Here is a 16266-nt window from a genome sequence, read left to right on the forward strand (position 1 = left end):
ACTTCTTTTTTTTAGCTCTAACTGCCATGTCTTTGTGAGACGCAGGATAGGTGAACGGATGATCTCCACATGTGCGGTTCCCACTGTGACACATGGAGGAGGAGGTGGGATGGTGTGGGGGTTCATTGCTGGTGCCGCTGTCTGTGATTTATTTAGAAGTAATGGCACACATAACCAGCATGGCTACCACAGCATTCTGCAGCGACACGCCATCCCATCTGATTTGCACTTAGTCCCACTATCATTTGTTGTGTAAGGGCTATTTGACCAAGAAGGAGAGTGATGGAGTGCTGCATCAGATGACCTGTCCTCCACAATCACCCGACCTCAACCCAATCGAGATGGTTTGGGATGAGTTGGACCGCAGAGTGAAGGAAAAGCAGCCAACATGTGCTCAGCATATGTGGGAACTCCTTCAAGGCTGTTTGAAAAGCATTCCAGGTGACACTGGTTGAGAGCCAAGGGTGTGCAAAGCTGTCAAGGCAAAGGGTGGCTACTTTGAAGAGTTTGTTTAACACTTTTTTTGGTTACTACATGATTCCATATGTGTTATTTCATAGTTTTGATGTCTTCACTATTATTCTGCAATGCAGAAAATACTAAAAATAAAGAAAAACCCTTGAATGAGTAGGTGTCCAAACTTTTGACAAGGTACTGTACATTTGGGAGATGTACACATACATGAACACAAGGAGGGCAAGACGGGCACTTGACTTGGACAGCTGCCAATGGCCCACAATTTTAAAAGTACATTTTATACCATTTATGGCCGCGAGGCCCTCTCTCTCTCTCTCCCTCGGTGTGTTCAGAGGAGAGGGGGATATTGGAGAGGGCTGGTTATGTTCAGAGCCTCACAGTGGGCGTGCCTCCCATATTTGTGGTGACTTCCAGTGTCTGCACATTCACTCTACACATGGCCTTGGGTTATGACGTCACTGCAGCCAAGGTAAGCCCCTCTGTCAATAGCTTTTAAAGAATTAAGTGCTTTTTCAGGAACTGAGGAACTGCTTCGAATAGCTACCGGTAGCTTTTAAAGAGGTGGAATTTCACTAAATGAACTATGCTGGACCCCTTCTCACCTTTCAGGCCTTCACTGTTGTCACAGTCTTCAACTCAATGACTTTTGCCCTCAAGGTCACGCTCTTGGCTGTACGAGCTTTATCAGAGGGTTTTGTAGCAGTCAACCGATTTCGGGTAGAAAAAAGACAGATGAGATCGTTGTACAAAAATTGGGAATGATTGTGGCACAAAGTCAGCTAGCGTTCAGTCAGCAAGGACGGTTGTCAGCACTTCAAAATGGACATATTAATTCATCAGCTCCTCATGCAAATTTTCAATGTCCATCTTATCATATCTGTGTGTGTCAACAGAGACTCTTTTTGATGGAGGACCGAGAGGTTGTGATGGCCAAAACGGACAGCCCTATGAATTCCGTGGAGTTCCGTGATGCCACGTTAGCTTGGGAGAAGGCCAAAGCTCCCACCAAAGCCATCACTGTCCACAAGAAGAAAAGAGGCGGGATGTGACGTGTACTGCGCGAGGAGAAACTGAGCCTGTATATCATTGCAGAGAAGGTCAAGGGGAACAACGAGAGTCCCAACGGACAAAAACTCCTCACCCACATGGAACAGGAGAGCCCCCAGAGCACCATCTCCTCCACCCAGAGCTCCACCACCCGCCCGCCGCTGCACAAGACCCGGCATCGAATCGATCTGTGCGTCAAGAATTAAACGGCTCATTTACAAACACACTCTAAAGCATTGAGACACTGGCACTGGACAGAAAAATGGATTTAGCCTGCAGGCACTTTCAAATATAGTAGTTCAACTCATGGAAGAAAGAGAGCGACTGAAAGAATAGACAATTATAGGGAGTCAAGGTTGTACCACAACTTTGCACTTCTTTCCTTTGAAATGGACATTTCAATACAAATCCATAATATAACATCACTGGTATCATTCTAATCTGCAGGGGACGCTGGTAGGAATCTGTGGAGGTGTGGGGAGTGGAAAGAGCTTCTGTCTGCTCTACTGGGACAGGTGAGGATCTAGATCATTGCCCTTTAAATATCACCAGCTTAGTGGGGGATTCCCTTACAAACTAGACTTGAAAGCATTTGAGGTGTGTTTGACTAAGTCTGAAATTCACACTTTTGGGACTATTCCATTGGTTCCATTGTACTGGGAAAAGGAAGTCAAACGCTGCTCAAGTATTTCCCTGAAAGTATTTGACTTTTGGCCCAGGTCAGCTTTACCTCTAATATGTATTTAACATGAGTCTTATCCCTGGTGTTTAACAGATGACCCTGCTGGAGGTCAACGTGGCAGCCAGTGGTGGCTTTGCGTATGTCGCTCAACAGGCCTGGATCCTCAACGACTCACTGAGAGAGAACGTCCTGTTTGGAAAAGGATATGATGAAGACAAGTAAGATTGATTGATTTTGTGTATATAAAATCAACAGCTAATTGTCTGTAGTCCATAACAAACCACATTTGGATGTCATAGTTTGATAGTTTCACATTGACAAGGGCCAAAGACATTTCGAACTCATGGCTTACTCATTTCTCTCGACAATGACTGTTTCCCTCTCATGTTAACTCATGTCCTTGGCAGTGTTTCCTTATTAGGTATAATTCTGTGCTCGATGCCTGCTGCCTGATCCCTGATCTGACAGAGCTGCCCTGTGGGGATATGACTGAGGTATGTATCAGACCTCTTATTACATCTCTCTGTTGGATATCCTCTCAATATTAACTATGGCCACACTGTACAATGCATAGACCTTACAGTGTAGCAGAAAGTGGAATAACTATGTACAAGGCTAGTAAGTAGTACATGCGTTTATAGATGGAATGTTTTGGGGAGCACTGTAGTATTTTATGAGGAAACACAAGTGTTTATGTAACTATCTTTATGTCCTTATCTGTTCTGACCTATGATGCCCATGTATTGAGAAATAATCCTTGATACATTTTGTCAACATTGTCTCAATGTTCTCACTCTAGATCGGGGAGAGGGGTGCCAACCTGTGGCGGGCAGCGCCAGCGAGTAAGCCTGGCACGTGCCCTGTACAGCGATTGACCCATTCTACGCCCAGATGATCCTCTCAGTGCCGTGGGCACCCACGTGGGCTCTCAGCTCTTTCACAACGCCATCCGCACAGTGTCCAAGGGCAAGACCATCTTTGTCACACAGCAGCTTCAGGTAAAATTAGCTACTGATCATCTGAATGATGTGAGATTCAGAATGATTTGCAGCAAATAAGTGACTTGTTTAATATGGCGACATCATCGGAAATGATTTTATTCCTCTATAATGATATGAATGGGCTTTCTTAGCTAGTCTCTTTTGTATATGTTTGGGATGCTTAGTCTGAAAGGACTACTAGTGAAAGGAAATGAGAAAAACCCTATCTAGACTTTGCTTTCTCCTATATACAGTGGGGCAAAAAAGTATTTAGTCAACCACCAATTGTGCAAGTTCTCCTACTAAAAAAGATGAGAGAGGCCTGTAATTTTCATCATAGGTACACTTCAACTATGACAGACAAAATGAGAAAACAAATCCAGAAAATCACATTGTACGATTTTAAATGTATTTATTTGCTAATTATTGTGGAAAATAAGTATTTGGTCAATAACAAAGTTTCTCAATACTTTGTTATATACCCTTTGTTGGCAATGACAGAGGTCAAACGTTTTCTGTAAGTCTTCACAAGGTTTTCACACACTGTTGCTTTGGCCCATTCCTCCATGCAAATCTCCTCTAGAGCAGTGATGTTTTGGGGCTGTTGCTGGGCAACATGGACTTTCAACTCCCTCCAAAGATTTTCTATGGGGTTGAGATCTGGAGACTGGCTAGGCCACTCCAGGACCTTGAAATGCTTCTTACGAAGCCACTCCTTTGTTGCCCGGGCGGTGTGTTTGGGATCATTGTCATGCTGAAAGACCCAGCCACGTTTCATCTTCAATGCCCTTGCTGATGGAAGGAGTTTTTCACTCAAAATCTCACGATACATGGCCCCATTCATTCTTTCCTTTACACGGATCAGTCGTCCTGGTCCCTTTGCAGAAAAACAACCCCATAGCATGATGTTTCCACCCCCATGCTTCACAGTGGGTATGGTGTTCTTTGGATACAACTCAGCATTCTTTGTCCTCCAAACACGACGAGTTGAGTTTTTACCAAAAAGTTATATTTTGGTGTCATCTGACCATACGACATTCTCCCAATCTTCTTCTGGATCATCCAAATGCTCTCTAGCAAACTTCAGACGGGCCTGGAAATGTACTGGCTTAAGCAGGGGGACACATCTGGCACTGCAGGATTTTAGTCCCTGGCGGCGTAGTGTGTTACTGATGGTAGGTGTCATGCAGGTGAATGAGGACCCAAAAGCGACTTGGCGAAAACAGAGTATTTAATCCAGAATAAACTTTACAAAACAAAAAGCATAATACTACACGTAAAGACAAGAACAGACTGGAGACTTGATCGAGAACTGCAGGTTGCCTCGGGAAGGCACTTGAACCTAGCAGACTCAGACACCTGCTCACCACGCAGCATCTGAGGGAAACACGACACGACAGGGCAAAACATTGACACAGCACGGTGAATTATAAATGAGGATCCGACAGGGCAGGTACGGGAAACAAGGAGTGAAATAGGGACTCTAATCAGGGAAAAGGATCGGGAACAGGTGTGGGAAGACTAAATGATGATTAGGGGAATAGGAACAGCTGGGAGCAGGAACGGAACGATAGAGAGAAGAGAGAGCGAGAGAGTGAGAGAGGGAGGGGGAGAGAGAGGGATAGAAAGAGGGAAAGAACCTAATAAGACCAGCAGAGGGAAACGAATAGAATGGGAAGCACAGGGACAAGACAAGATAATAAATGACAAAACATGACAGTACCCCCCACTCACCGAGCGCCTCCTGGCGCACTCGAGGAGGAATCCTGGCGGCAACGGAGGAAATCATCAATGAGTGAACGGTCCAGCACGTCCCGAGACGGAACCCAACTCCTCTCCTCAGGACCGTAACCCTCCCAATCCACTAAGTATTGGTGACCCCGTCCCCGAGAACGCATGTCCATGATCTTATGTACCTTGTAAATAGGTGCGCTCTCGACAAGGACGGGAGGGGGAGGGAAGACGAACGGGGGTGCGAAGAAAGGGCTTAACACAGGAGACATGGAAGACAGGATGGACGCGACGAAGATGTCGCGGAAGAAGCAGTCGCACAGCGACAGGATTGACGACCTGGGAGACACGGAACGGACCAATGAACCGCGGAGTCAACTTACGAGAAGCTGTCGTAAGAGGAAGGTTGCGAGTGGAAAGCCACACTCTCTGGCCGCAACAATACCTAGGACTCTTAATCCTGCGTTTATTGGCGGCTCTCACAGTCTGTGCCCTGTAGCGGCAAAGTGCAGACCTCACCCTCCTCCAGGTGCGCTCACAACGTTGGACAAACGCTTGAGCGGAGGGAACGCTGGACTCGGCAAGCTGGGAAGAGAATAGAGGAGGCTGGTAACCCAGACTACTCTGAAACGGAGATAACCCGGTAGCAGACGAAGGAAGCGAGTTGTGAGCGTATTCTGCCCAGGGGAGCTGTTCTGCCCAAGACGCAGGGTTTCTGAAAGAAAGGCTGCGTAGTATGCGACCAATCGTCTGATTGGCCCTCTCTGCTTGACCGTTAGACTGGGGATGAAACCCGGAAGAGAGACTGACGGACGCACCAATCAAACGACAGAACTCCCTCCAAAACTGTGACGTGAATTGCGGGCCTCTGTCTGAAACGGCGTCTAACGGGAGGCCATGAATTCTGAACACATTCTCGATAATGATTTGTGCCGTCTCCTTAGCGGAAGGAAGTTTAGCGAGGGGAATGAAATGTGCCGCCTTAGAGAACCTATCGACAACCGTAAGAATCACAGTCTTCCCCGCAGACAAAGGCAGACCGGTAATGAAGTCTAGGGCGATGTGAGACCATGGTCGAGAAGGAATGGGGAGCGGTCTGAGACGACCGGCAGGAGGAGAGTTACCCGACTTAGTCTGCGCGCAGTCCGAACAAGCAGCCACGAAACGGCGCGTGTCACGCTCCTGAGTCGGCCACCAAAATCGCTGGCGAATAGACGCAAGAGTGCCTCGAACACCGGGATGACCAGCTAACTTGGCAGAGTGAGCCCACTGAAGAACAGCCAGACGAGTGGAAACAGGAACGAAAAGGAGGTTACTAGGACAAGCGCGCGGCGACGCAGTGTGCGTGAGTGCTTGCTTAACCTGTCTTTCAATTCCCCAGACTGTCAACCCGACAACACGCCCATAAGGAAGAATCCCCTCGGGATCAGTAGAAGCCACAGAAGAACTAAACAGACGGGATAAGGCATCAGGCTTGGTGTTCTTGCTACCCGGACGGTAAGAAATCACAAACTCGAAATGAGCGAAAAACAACGCCCAACGAGCTTGACGGGCATTAAGTCGTTTGGCAGAACGGATGTACTCAAGGTTCTTATGGTCTGTCCAAACGACAAAAGGAACGGTCGCCCCCTCCAACCACTGTCGCCATTCGCCTAGGGCTAAGCGGATGGCGAGCAGTTCACGGTTACCCACATCATAGTTGCGCTCAGATGGCGACAGGCGATGAGAAAAATAAGCGCAAGGATGAACCTTATCGTCAGACTGGAAGCGCTGGGATAGAATGGCTCCCACGCCTACCTCTGAAGCGTCAACCTCGACAATGAATTGTCTAGTGACGTCAGGAGTAACGAGGATAGGAGCGGACGTAAAACGTTCTTTTAGAAGATCAAAAGCTCCCTGGGCGGAACCGGACCACTTAAAACACGTCTTGACAGAAGTAAGAGCTGTGAGAGGGGCAGCAACTTGACCGAAATTACGAATGAAACGCCGATAGAAATTAGCGAAACCTAAAAAGCGCTGCAACTCGACACGTGACCTTGGAACGGGCCAATCACTGACAGCTTGGACCTTAGCGGAATCCATCTGAATGCCTTCAGCGGAAATAACGGAACCGAGAAAAGTAACGGAGGAGACATGAAAAGAACACTTCTCAGCCTTTACGTAGAGACAATTCTCTAAAAGGCGCTGTAGAACACGTCGAACGTGCTGAACATGAATCTCGAGTGACGGTGAAAAAATCAGGATATCGTCAAGATAGACAAAAACAAAGATGTTCAGCATGTCTCTCAGAACATCTTTAACTAATGCCTGAAAAACAGCTGGCGCATTGGCGAGACCAAACGGCAGAACCCGGTACTCAAAATGCCCTAACGGAGTGTTAAACGCCGTTTTCCACTCGTCCCCCTCTCTGATGCGCACGAGATGGTAAGCGTTACGAAGGTCCAACTTAGTAAAGCACCTGGCTCCCTGCAGAATCTCGAAGGTTGATGACATAAGGGGAAGCGGATAACGATTCTTAACCGTTATGTCATTCAGCCCTCGATAATCCACGCAGGGGCGCAGAGTACCGTCCTTCTTCTTAACAAAAAGAACCCGCCCCGGCCGGAGAGGAAGAAGGCACTATGGTACCGGCGTCAAGAGACACAGATAAATAATCCTCGAGAGGCTTACGTTCGGGAGCCGACAGAGAGTATAGTCTACCCCGAGGAGGAGTGATCCCCGGAAGGAGATCAATACTACAATCATACGACCGGTGAGGAGGAAGGGAGTTGGCTCGGGACCGACTGAAGACCGTGCGCAGATCATGATATTCCTCCGGCACTCCTGTCAAATCGCCAGGTTCCTCCTGAGAAGTGGGGACAGAAGAAATGGGAGGGATGGCAGACATTAAGCACTTCACATGACAAGATACGTTCCAGGATAGGATAGAATTACAAGACCAATTAATAGAAGGATTATGACATACTAGCCAGGGATGACCCAAAACAACAGGTGTGAAAGGTGAATGAAAAATCAAAAAGAAATAGTCTCACTGTGGTTACCAGATACTGTGAGAGTTAAAGGTAGTGTCTCAAATTTGATACTGGGAAGATGACTACCATCTAAGGCAAACATGGGCGTAGGCTTGTCTAACTGTCTGAAAGGAATGTTATGTTTCCGAACCCATGCTTCGTCCATGAAACAACCCTCAGCCCCAGAGTCAATCAAGGCACTGCATGTAGCACCCGAACCGGTCCAGCGTAGATGGACCGACATAGTAGTACAAGATCTAGATGAAGAGACCTGAGTAGTAGCGCTCACCAGTAGCCCTCCGCTTACTGATGGGCTCTGGCCTCTTACTGGACATGAATTAACAAAATGTCCATCAAATCCGCAATAGAGGCACAGGCGGTTGGTGATCCTCCGTTCCCTCTCCTTAGTCGAGATGCGAATCCCTCCCAGCTGCATGGGCTCAGTCTCAGAGCCAGAGGAGGGAGATGGTTGCGATGCGGAGCAGGGAAACACCGTTGATGCGAGCTCTCCTCCACGAGCCTGGTGACGAAGATCTACCCGTCGTTCTATGCGGATGGCGAGAGCAATCAAAGAGTCCACACAGGAAGGAACCTCCCGAGAGAGAATCTCATCTTTGACCACTGTGTGGAGTCCCTCCAGAAAACGAGCGAGCAGCGCCGGCTCGTTCCAGTCACTAGAGGCAGCAAGAGTACGAAACTCTATAGAGTAATCCGTTATGGATCGATCACCTTGGCATAGGGAAGCCAGGACCCTAGAAGCCTCCCCACCAAAAACTGAACGGTCAAAAACCCGAATCATCTCCTCTTTAAAGTTCTGGTAATTGTTAGAACAATCAGCCCTTGCCTCCCAGATAGCTGTGCCCCACTCTCGGGCCCGGCCAGTAAGGAGTGAAATGACGTAAGCAACCCGAGCTCTCTCTCTAGAGTATGTGTTGGGTTGGAGAGAGAACACAATCTCACACTGGGTGAGAAAGGAGCGGCACTCAGTGGGCTGCCCGGAGTAGCAAGGTGGGTTATTAACCCTAGGTTCTGGAGGCTCGGCAGGCCAGGAAGTAACAGGTGGCACGAGACGAAGACTCTGGAACTGTCCAGAGAGGTCGGAAACCTGAGCGGCCAGGTTCTCCACGGCATGGCGAGCAGCAGACAATTCCTGCTCGTGTCTGCCGAGCATGGCTCCTTGGATCTCGACGGCAGTGTTACGAGCGTCTGTAGTCGCTGGGTCCATTCCTCGGTCGGATCCTTCTGTCATGCAGGTGAATGAGGACCCAAAAGCGACTTGGCGAAAACAGAGTATTTAATCCAGAATAAACTTTACAAAACAAAAAGCATAATACTACACGTAAAGACAAGAACAGACTGGAGACTTGATCGAGAACTGCAGGTTGCCTCGGGAAGGCACTTGAACCTAGCAGACTCAGACACCTGCTCACCACGCAGCATCTGAGGGAAACACGACACGACAGGGCAAAACATTGACACAGCACGGTGAATTATAAATGAGGATCCGACAGGGCAGGTACGGGAAACAAGGAGTGAAATAGGGACTCTAATCAGGGAAAAGGATCGGGAACAGGTGTGGGAAGACTAAATGATGATTAGGGGAATAGGAACAGCTGGGAGCAGGAACGGAACGATAGAGAGAAGAGAGAGCGAGAGAGTGAGAGAGGGAGGGGGAGAGAGAGGGATAGAAAGAGGGAAAGAACCTAATAAGACCAGCAGAGGGAAACGAATAGAATGGGAAGCACAGGGACAAGACAAGATAATAAATGACAAAACATGACAGTAGGCTTTGTTACTTTGGTCCCAGCTCTCTGCAGGTCATTCACTAGGTCCCCCTGTGTATTTCTGGGATTTTTGCTCACCGTTCTTGTGATCATTTTGACCCCACGGGGTGAGATCTTGTGTGGAGCCCCAGATCGAGGGAGATTATCAGTGGTCTTGTATATCTTCCATTTCCTAATAATTGCTCCCACAGTTGATTTCTTCAAACCAAGCTGCTTACCTATTGCAGATTCAGTCTTCCCAGCCTGGTCCAGGTCTACAAGTTTGTTTATGGTGTCCTTTGACAGCTCTTTGGTCTTGGCCATAGTGGAGTTTGGAGTGTGACTGTTTGAGGTTGTGGACAGGTGTCTTTTATACTGATAACAAGTTCAAACAGGTGCCATTAATACAGGTAACGAGTGGAGGACAGAGGAGCCTCTTAAAGAAGAAGTTACAGGTCTGTGAGAGCTAGAAATCTTGTTTGTTTGTAGGTGACCAAATACTTATTTTCCACCATAATTTGCAAATAAATTCATTAAAAATCCTACAATGTGATTTTCTGGATTTTTTCCCCTCATTTTGTCTGTCATAGTTGAAGTGTACCTATGATGAAAATTTACAGGCCTCATCTTTTTAAGTGGGAGAACTTGCACAATTGGTGGCTGACTAAATACATTATTGCCCCACTGTAGATACAGTAGCTCAGTGATCATTGTGCAACAGGAGAATCACATATATCACTGGTGTTGACACTCTCTCAGTACCTGGCAGAGTGTGACAACGTGATTCTGATGAAGGAAGGGCAGATTGCAGAGCATGGCACCCACAACCAGCTCATGGGAAGAGACGGTGACTACACCACCCCTTAAACAGTGTACAGCAGAAGGTAATGGCAAACACACGGCGCACGTCCAACTAGCCTGGTCACATATCTGTTTGTGCTGTTTTACTAACAGATCTATGACTAGGCTAGTCTGAGTTGGCAAGACAGCACATGAGTTGGCAAGACAACACAAACTGATCTGGGACCAGGCTACTCCAGCTCCAGCTCTCCTTTATGTAAAAACACCTTTGTCATCCCTCTTTACACAATGACATCATACATCCATCCTGCATAATTCATGAGACAGGAGAAGCCAAGCGGGTGGCTGGGAAATGTTAGCGCATACAAGGCCTTTCATTATTTATGCGTGCATTGATTTACCGGTGTCGCACCGCTAAAGACCCTGTTTAAATTACTTACTGGCCATTGTTATGGCTTCGCCAGGATTTGTGGGGTCTTATGCTGTAGCTCTCTCTGGCTTTCTTTCCTAGAACCTGGTGAAAAATAACCTGAAAAATAAGGAGAAGGAGGGAGAGGAAAAGGTTGAGTCCACCGCAATTGTCGCTAAAGTCGCCAGACCTTCGATGGAGACACAAAGGTGAGACTCGACCGCTATGGATAGAATGTGTTACTGTGTTCCATCCAAAACAGTTGGCTTGAAATAATGAAATGACTCACATGGGTCTCTTTTTTTATTCCTTTCTTACTTCTTCCCTCCTTCCCTCCCTTCCGCCTTTCTTTCCTGCTCTTTACTCTCCAGACCAGCTCATGAAAGCGGAGGAGAAGGGCTCTGACGCCGTGGCCTGGGATGTGTACAAGGCCTTCATCAAAGCAGCTGGAGGCCCTTGTGCCTTCATCATCAACCTCCTCCTCTTCACCACCGGCTGCATCGCCTTCAGTAACTGTTGGCTGAGCTACTGGATCCGCCAGGGAAGCGGGGTGAGTTTTTTTTTGTTTTTTTTTTGTTTTTCTGCACTGGATCCAAATGATGATCCACTCGATCAAAATGATGGCCTTACACACAGACACACAATTAGGGTCAGATTACCATACCCCCCCAATCCTTATTAGAAACATTAGAATGAAAAAAAAGTGGCAAAGGGCAACTTCTGCCTACCTTGAGAGGGATGTCTCAGTACACTGTAGAGGCTATGTCTACCACAAGAAACACTACTTCTGCGCATCACTGAGTTGTATTGGGGAAAGTGAGAGCATTAATCCTAACACGAGCAATTAAAAAAGAAACGCGGTAAACATGATAAAAACAAGGGACGCGCCACCGAAAAACAGTTGCGCTGCAAAGCTGTCGTCCCATGTCAAATTTGAAGAATGCGTTTGGAATAGCGACATCATTCGAATGGCTGCTTCTTTCATGGATTCTATATTGGATTCAGTACTTAGCTGACTTTGTTTTATTTATCTCATTCATTAGATATACATTCTGTTTTTTTCCGAGGCGGCCCTGTGTGTGTTTCCTTCATGGGGATTTGTTGCTCTCATCTGCTCTCAGAACACATCATTAATCCTGGAGAACAAAACCAATGAAACGGTGGCAGCGTTGGCAAACGATAGCATGAGGCTTAACCCTCATGTTCAATACTACTCAAGAGTTTATGTGCTGACCATGGGAGCCGCTCTCTTCCTGAAGACAATGAGGGGGCTAGTGTTTGTCAAGGTCAAGCTCAAATGTCTTTTAGAGTGGTTCTTGTGGATTGTTCTCCCATCTCGATGTCCTGACCGTTCATTGGCATGTCAAAGGAGAGTGCATCACTGGGTGCTTCCCAAATGGCACCCTATTCCCTGTATGGTGCACTACTTTTGACGAGCTCATAGGGTACCATTTGGAACGTAATCAGGTTTTCATTGATTTTACACTCAGGCCCTTTCAAAGGAAAGAGGTGCAAAGTGGTTGTGGTAGAACCTTGACTCCCTCTAATTGTCTTATTCTTTCAGCCGTTTTCATGAGTTGCTCTACTATAATTTGTGTGTGCCTCTGTGCCTCTGTGCCTCTGTGTGTGTGTGCGTGCCTCTCTGTGTGCGTGCCTCTCTGTGTGCGTGCCTCTCTGTGTGCGTGCCTCTCTGTGTGTGCGCCTCTCTCTGTGTGTGTGCGCCTCTGTGTGCGTGTGCACCTCTGTGTGCGTGTGTGCACCTCTGTGTGTGCACCTCTGTGTGTGCACCTCTGTGTGTGCACCTCTGTGTGTGCACCTCTGTGTGTGCACCTCTGTGTGTGCACCTCTGTGTGTGCACCTCTGTGCGCGTGTGCGCCTCTGTGTGTGCGCCTCTGTGTGTGTGCCTCTGTGTGTGTGTGTGTGTGCACCTCTGTGCGCGTGCGTGTGTGTGTGTGTGCGGGTGCGTGCCTCTACGTGCACGTGCTCCTCTGTGTTTCCCAGTCCATTTGGATATATGTCCCCTTTTCTTTGCTAAATTATTCTGACAGCCCATTACAGAGGTCATGTCCCCACGTAATTGTGTGCCACTAACTTCCCAAAGATGGCTAATCTTCTTTTTTTTACCCCTAGCTGTGATGTGAATGTGTGGGTGTTGGATATTCCATTAATAGATTTAATGTGTTTTCTCCTGCCAAAAGTCATTTCTGTACAATTGGCCAGACGTTTTTCATTGAGTTAACTTAGACATACGGTCATAACCTTTCTGTGTCAGCCTGCCAGACATTCATTTATGAATGAGTCATTGACAGATGGGCTGACACAAGAAACATTCCACTTGCACAGTGACCAGGCCTGGCCCCAGGGGGCAGTTGAAATTGACAATGGGGAAACATTTTCCAGGATTCTTGCATTTGAATTAAATTGCATTGTGCTTATATCATGCTTTACCACAATAAACATTAAGTTCAAAATATATATATATCTTTTTTTTATTTCACCTTTATTTAATCAGGTAGGCAAGTTGAGAACAAGTTCTCATTTACAATTGCGACCTGACCACGATAGCAAACCAGTTCGACACATACAACAATACAGAGTTACACATGGAGTAAAACAAACATACAGTCAATAATACAGTAGAAAAATAAGTCTATACGATGTGAGCAAATGAGGTGAGATAAGGGAGGTAAAGGCAAAAAAAAAGGTCATGGTGGCAAAGTAAATACAATATAGCAAGTAAAACACTGGAATGGTAGATTTTCAGTGGAAGAATGTGCAAAGTAGAAATAAAAATAATGGGGTGCAAAGGTGCTAAATAAATAAATAAAATAAAATAAATACAATAGGGAAAGAGGTATTTGTTTGGGCTAAATTATAGATGGGCAATGTACAAGTGCTGTAATCTGTAAACTGTTCTGACAGCTGGTGCTTAAAGCTAGTGAGGGAGATAAGTGTTTCCAGTTTCAGAGATTTTTATAGTTCGTTCCAGTCATTGGCAGCAGAGAACTGGAAGGAGAGGCGGCCAAAGGAAGAATTGGTTTTGGGAGTGACCAGGGAGATATACATGCTGGAGCGCGTGCTACAGGTGGGTGCTGCTATGGTGACCAGCGAGCTGAGATAAGGGGGGACTTTACCTAGCAGGGTCTTGTAGATGACCTGGAGCCAGTGGGTTTGGCGACAAGTATGAAGCGAGGGCCAGCCAACGAGAACGTACAGGTTGCAGTGGTGGGGAATATATGGGGCTTTGGTGACAAAAGAGATGGCACTGTGATAGACTGCATCCAATTTATTGGGTAGGGTATTGGAGGCTATTTTGTAAATGACATCGCCGAAGTCGAGGATCGGTAAGATGGTCAGTTTTACGAGGGTATGTTTGGCAGCATGAGTGAAGGATGCTTTGTTACGAAATAGGAAGCCAATTTTAGATTGAACCTGGAAGGAGAGTTTACAGTCTAACCAGACACCTAGGTATTTGTAGTTGTCCACGTATTCTACGTCAGAACCGTCCAGAGTAGTGATGTTGGACAGGCGGGCAGGTGCAGGCAGCGATCAGTTGAAGAGCATGCATTTAGTTTTACTTGCATTTAAGAGCAGTTGGAGGCCGCGGAAGGAGAGTTGTATGGCATTGAAGCTCGTCTAGAGGGTTGTTAACAGTGTCCAAAGAAGGGCCAGAAGTATACAGAATAGTGTCATCTGCGTAGAGGTGGATCAGAGACTCACCAGCAGCAAGAGCGACATCATTGATGTGTACAGAGAAGAGTCGGCCCGAGAATTGAACACTGTGGCAACCCCATAGAGACTGCCAGAGGTCCGGACAATAGGCCCTCTGATTTGACACACTGAACTCCATCCAAAAAGTAGTTGGTGAACCAGGCGAGGCAGTCATTTGAGAAACCAAGGCTGAGTCTACCGATAAGAATGCGGTGATTGACAGAGTCGAAAGCCTTGGCCAGGTTGATGAAGACTGCTGCACAGTAGTGTATTTTTATCGATGGTGGTTATGATATCGTTTAGGACCTTGAGCGTGGCTGAGGTGCACCCATGACCAGCTAGGAAACCAGATTACATAGCGGAGAAGGTACGGTGGGATTCGAAATGGTCGGTGATCTGTTTGTTAATTTGGCTTTTGAAGACTTTAGAAAGGCAGGGTAGGATAGATATAGGTCTGTAACAGTTAGGGTCTTGAGTGTCTCCCCCTCTATACGAAAGAGGTTGAACAGGCTAGTGATAGGGATTGCAACAATTGCGGCGGATAATTTAAGAGAGGGTCCAGATTGTCTAGCCCAGCTGATTTGTAGGGTCCAGATTTTGCAGCTCAGATCAATTTGAAGAAAGAAATGTAAAACGTGGTCATTATGGATGTTGTTTCAAAGTGTAACACAACAAAATGGACAGCATTTTCTAAGGTGATGATTATTTCAAAATACGCATATGCATAGTGGAGCTTATGTATACGCATAGATGTATGATTGTGCCTATACAATACATAGCCTACCACATATTGTGAGCAAAACAGCGACTCGTCAGTGAAGAGCACTTTTTGCCAGTCTTGTCTTGTCCAGCGACAGTGGGTTTGTACCCATAGGCGACATTGTTGCCGGTGAGGACCTGCCTTACAACAGGCCTACAAGCCCTCAGTCCAGCCTCTCTCATCCTATTGCGGACAGTTTGAGCACTGATGGAGGGATTGTGCGTTCCTGGTGTAACTCGGGGAGTTGTTGTTGCCATCCTGTATCTGTCCCGCAGGTGTGATGTTCGGAGGTACCGATCCTACATCTTACACGTGGTCTGACACTGTGAGGACGATCAGATGTCCGTCCTGTCTCTCTGTATTGCTGTCTTTGGCGTCTCACAGTAGGTCTCACAGTTGCCACATCTGCAGTCCTCATGCCTCCTTGCAGCATGCCTAAGACACATTCACACAGATGAGCAGGGACCCTGGGCATCTTTCTGTTTGTGCTTTTCATAGTCAGTAGAAAGTAGAAAGGCCTCTTTAGTGTCCTAAGTTTTCATAACTGTGACCTTAATTGCCTACCGTCTGTAAGCTGTTAGTGTCTTAACGACCGTTCCACAGGTGCGTGTTCATAAATTGTTTATGGTTCAGTGAACAAGCATGGAAAACTGTGTTTATACCCTTTACAATGAAGATCTGTGAAGTTATTTGAATTTTTACGAATTATCTTTGAAAGACAGGGTCCTGAAAAAGGGGTGTTTCTTTTTTTGCTGAGTTTATTAGTGAGTGAAGACTCGATTAAATTGAGAATAGTCTGATGGGTGAACATTTGATCAATTGATAAGAGAACAGCTGTGCAGCCAGAAGCAATCATTTTTTTTGGCACTTTCTCAAATCAGTAGCCTATAGCCG

The 16266-nt window shown here is 46.8% G+C and overlaps 1 pseudogene; it reads left to right on the forward strand.

The window, feature by feature from the left end:
* Positions 1 to 16266, forward strand: part of LOC124010678 — a 46066-nt pseudogene that overhangs the window by 13989 nt on the left and 15811 nt on the right.

This window comes from Oncorhynchus gorbuscha, linkage group LG23, assembly GCF_021184085.1.
Source record: "Oncorhynchus gorbuscha isolate QuinsamMale2020 ecotype Even-year linkage group LG23, OgorEven_v1.0, whole genome shotgun sequence".
Taxonomy (NCBI): Eukaryota; Metazoa; Chordata; class Actinopteri; order Salmoniformes; family Salmonidae; genus Oncorhynchus; species Oncorhynchus gorbuscha.